Source organism: Stegastes partitus, unplaced genomic scaffold (genome assembly GCF_000690725.1).
Source record: "Stegastes partitus isolate 25-593 unplaced genomic scaffold, Stegastes_partitus-1.0.2 Scaffold1128, whole genome shotgun sequence".
NCBI lineage: Eukaryota > Metazoa > Chordata > Actinopteri > Pomacentridae > Stegastes > Stegastes partitus.
In genome coordinates, this window is record NW_007578859.1 from 147,107 (window position 1) to 152,339 (window position 5,233).

Sequence of the window (5,233 nt, forward strand, 5' to 3'; positions counted from 1 at the left end):
ATCTTTCCATCGCTTCCACCCTGGAGGTCTTTGCATTGGAAGCAGGTCGTATGTGTTATAGAAATGAAGCCATGATGATTAAAGCTGATGTAGTGTTAGCTGTGCTTCATTTCTTTTACAGACTTGCAGTTAAGGTCTTTAGACAAGATCAGTTTTCGCTGAAGTGTTTCAAATCTCACTCTGTTCTGCTGATGAGGACACAGAGATTTACTGCACTTCAAAATTCTCCTCAGTTTCCTTCATCCATAGAGCGAAAGGTTTTTCATTTTTGCTTCACAGTTGTAAAGCTGTTTCTAAATTTGGGGATGTTTTTTCTGGCGGAAGCTTCGAAAAATAGCACAGGATGTCGAGGGTTAATGTCAGTGTGTTTCTCTTTCATGTGCTGCTCACGGAGCCGTGATGTTGTTCAGTGTTTGGAGGCAGTAACATGTTCACTGACTGCAATTAGGTCACAACCATTTTCATGTGATCAAATCAGAGTCCGACAATTTCATTTCTGGTAATAATGAGTTCTAGTAATTTTATTTAGTTGTAACTGGGTTCAAGTCTGGCCTGTGTTTGCTCCACCTGTCACCTGTCTCATGACACCAGCAAACATAAAAGTGAATCTTTATTCCTGCTGCAGTGCTCAAATGTTCACAGCATCTAGTGAGCTTCACTGCAGAAACATGCCTCATTCCTTGAAGTCTTTTGCCAGTTCTGGTGCATAAATATTAGATAACTGGCTGACATCTCTTTCTCTTTCTATGGAGGCTGTTATACAAAATAACGAGTCTTTCATTTTGGGTGTTTCAGCTGAAAAACAATACATTTAACATTTTCTTTTTGAATTTTATGAACTTGAATGAAAAAAGGACTCCATGTCCTGATCTCCTCATGTCCATTTGATTCTCCATACATTTCTCAGGTTTCTCCATCTCTCTCTTTTCACGACTGATTCTCGCTCCTGAAAGCTTCTTGCTTCACCACTTGCACACTATGTTTTTGTGAAACCTCAAACTTCTTCGTACTTCACTGCTAAACCTTTTGAAAAGGCACAAACATCAGCTGTACAGCAGAGACTCAGTTTCCACGTTGTCATTAGATGCTGACACTACAGACACACACATGAACACAGGAAAGGAAAACACACACAGAGGCACTAAATACATGCACAGCAGCTCCATGCAGAAGAAAGTGGGCCATGTATTCCACATGGATCGAGCTCACGGTGAAAACTCTTCAAAGTGATAAATAAAAAACAAGTCTGTTTCACACATGAGCAAACGTTTGTGTTACATCATGAAAGAGATTTGTCTCCTATCAGGAATTAGTAGGTTAACGTTTGACCCAGATGCAGCTGGGATCTGTGGATGTTCATCACATCAAAGAGTTTAAATTAAGCTTTTGCATTGAAATAGAAGAGGAACTTCAAAAAAACACACGTTTTCACTTAGTGGGCTCAGACTGGAGCTTACAGGAAGGCTGAGTGACTTTAGGCTTTTTTGTTCTCATGAGACAGCAGATAGACGAAGTCTATCTCCTTTTTTTCTTTGCCCAGGCTATTCAGATTCTTACTAAGCTTTAAAAGCATGTTGGCAGCTTACAAAACTACAACGACCAACATGAACATTGTCTTTCTATGGAGTCAGCTTCCTACAGGCACCAGCTGGACTCTGCCTGGATTCTTACATGATGTTAAGCAGCTAAAAATACAGGTTTGTGTAGATTCCAGATACAAACTTGTGACTGCTCCCAGGCTCAGTTCGCAGGGAAAAGATCTGTACTGTGTGCTGCACACAGCCAGATAGCATGCAGGGAGCGTGCTCGGGGAGCGTGCTCGGGGAGCGTGCTCAGTGACCTGTCTGATCTGCTCAGACCAGCGTGCACTTTCCAAAGTCTTCAGAATAAGCATTAGAACAACAAAATGTGTGTACGATGCATTGCAGACTTTGCTGCTTATGGCATCAGGAAAACGTGAGTGCTGACGGCACCTGTGGCCAACAGGGAAGGGAATCTGTCTGATAGATCACATGACTCCATGCTTATCCACCAATGAGGCAATGCACTCCTACAGCTCTCATAACTTTGACTCACGATGGATAAAAAAAGGATCAAAACTGATTCAGTAGAACCAGAGATTAAAAGTGCCTTTTATCACCCACAATGCAACTCCACTGTAAACAGTTTAGTCAGAGATCTGCAGGGCTGAAGTGCCCAAATATGCAGTTCCTCAAACGGCCACATTCCCAACTTTCCAGCACAATTAACCGTGTTTACAGCCGGGTAGAACTACAGGGGCTCTGTTTGTATGACTTACCAATTTAATTCATATTGAAGCTTCAAATGATGCGTTGCTAAGGCCGTAGCCGTTTTGAGAGACTGGTGGGTGATGTCACAGGACGAACAATGGACCAGAGATGTTTGCATGGCCGGACGTTGAGATGAGTCTGATGCTGCCGAGCCTTGAACTCACTCACTGACATTCAAAACTGCTTTTCTACAAACCTGTAGGTGACATCATGGAGTGCTTTAGATTTACGCTCATATGAAGACCAGAGCCTCAGACGTTGGAAACCCTGTGTTTTTGTCACTCCATAACCACTTTCCGCAATCTTTTTTAAATTCTCAAACTTCAGCCCCAACCGGTGTTGACACTTGTGACATCACTTGCAATCTACCGGGTTTTGTGGCGCTCGGTCTGGACCCATGAAATACCTTATACGGCTTATTCTTATGCAGTAGTACTCCCCTCGAGGGAAAACATGTAAACAGACTTCAATAAATCAGCAGCCACATAAAACTCCCTGCTTATACTGCAACTGCCCAACCTGCAGGACGTCTACACCCAACGATGCAGGTCAAGGGCTGTGAAGATCCTGAAGCAGCCGAGCCATCCTGGAAACTCTCTTCTCCTGCTACAAAAACAAAAACATCTATTCACGTTTAGTAGCCACCCAAAATGTATGTGACTTGTTGAATCTCTGTTGAAGCTACCTTTACAGGCCTTTCAGGACCTGCTGCTGAGATGATGCTGCCACCACCGTGCTTCATGCCAGAGACGGTGTGTTTGGTGTGTGACAAACATGCCATCTAGTCTGATGACTGTCATTTGTCAATTTAGGTCTTTTTAGACAGAAGAACATTCTTCCAGTTGATGTTAGAGTCTCCCACATGCTTTCTGGAAAACTCCAATCAACATTTTATACAAGCTTTTTTAAACAGTGGCCTTCTTTTCCACTCTCCCATAAAGCTTTGACTACTCAAGAACCCAGACATACGTGTGCAGTAACTTCAACATCAGAGCTTTTTTTTTTCTAAATTCTTGTTGAAAAGACAACGTTAAAATGATTACAATTCAATGTGGAAAAGGTGCTGTAACTTTACACCATTGCCTCTTTCTCACCCACCCATTCCCACTCACTGCAGCTCGAGGACACCAGCTCTAATCTATACGATGCAATAGCAGTTTATAATACTGGACTAGTTCAGCCATACATGTTCGAACTACAAGGTTGGAAATACTTACCCATGGCTGCTTAACTGATATGCCCTGATATGTCTTCCAGCAGCTTAAAACACATCATGAGCATGTTAAGGTAAAAAAAACAAGAGAAGTGGTCTTTAAATGCAGCACCATATCATTATACAGGATCACTTTTTGAAAAAACTTTTTTGCATGTTTCTCCTTCGGAGACCAATAACGTCTTTGAACTGACAAGGTCAGCGGCTGACTAATGCATTCATTACAGCTTAATATTACCCAGATGAATTCTGTGGTATAATTCTGTTTAATAAAGTCTGCTGCCCCGTGCACAGAAGATCCCTGGGCCTGAGCTCGATGTTTACATACTTCATTTACTTTGCTGCACATTCTTTTGAAGTCAGGGAGGAGATGATAGAGAGATAGCATTTGCATCAGCAAGGTCCTTTCACAGTACGCTAGCTGTGCCATGTAAGGAAGGTCGCGCTGCAGCATGAGAGCAACTTTACATGGGTTATCAGTGCCAACATCAGGACATATTTGTACACACGTCGATTTTAAGTGCAGTTTCACAAAGCATTTGCACTGAGCTGTGGCCAAACGGCACCACAGGGGAACCTGTCGGACTCTACAACCCAAGCAGAGTCGAAGCAAAGCATCTTGAAGCCAAAACAAAACTCTGCGGCCACCCTGCGCTGGGAAACAGCTGACGTCAGCCGTCTCACCAGGCTTCCCGCTGTGAGACGGCTCTTTTCTTACTGGAAATAGATGAGAAACATAGTTGGAATAGATGGCGAGTGATAATGAGCAAACAAGAGGGACTGTGTGGAGTGACAGATTTAAAAATGGGAGGGGAAAAGAACAGAGGATAGATAGAGGGGAAGCAATGGGAGAATAGGCTTATGCTAATTTGAAAGGATGGGGAGATTAAAAGGAGCCATATCAGGTCGTGTGCCTTCCAGTGACGGGACCCTAATCCCCCCTTCTTGCTTCCTGCGACTCAACTTTGCACACATACAGTGCAAACACACACATACTCCTGCACAAAGGCACATTCCTGTAGAGAAGGCAGCGTGCTGTGGATGGTGCAATGTATATGTGAGCTGGCAAGTGTGTGCATGCAGCAGGACACCTGAAAGAAAAGACAGACGGGACAACAGGGCTAAAATATGCTATTCTGACCTTTTTATTAGCCAGAGCCAACACATGCTGTCGTACTTGTGTATTTTTCTTCTGTGTAACGTGAACACTCACAGGTGCTGATAGCACAGATGTTATTATCTGCAAAGTTGAGACCTGTTGTCAGAATGAAGCGACTTTTTGAGGCTGCCTTGCAAACAAAATTTGATGTGAGGTCAAATGTGTACTGTGTCAGTGTTTCAGTTTGTGTCTGAGTGTGTGTCCTTTGTGTTTGTAAAAGAGACAGTAAGTGGATGGAGGGCAGCGTATCGTAACTGGAGCGAAAACACTCCCTCAGGCAGTTAATAAAACATGATGCTGCAGAATGGATACCAGCAGGAGCTCTGGCATGACATGAGAGCAAAAGTTAGAGCTGTTGTTTTTTTAAATTTCATGTGCCTTTCATGCCATGTTTCAGTGGCCAGTAGACCACGTGGGCACTGGGTCGCAATTAAAGAAACTCATTCGTGTAGGTTGACAGTGAAGTGATGACATCAAGGAATGAAAAATGAGCTCGGGTTAGTTCTGTGACATGCAAACCAGAAGCTGCCGTCATTGTGGCGCTTTTAAGCATCAGAAAATAGGCTGTTT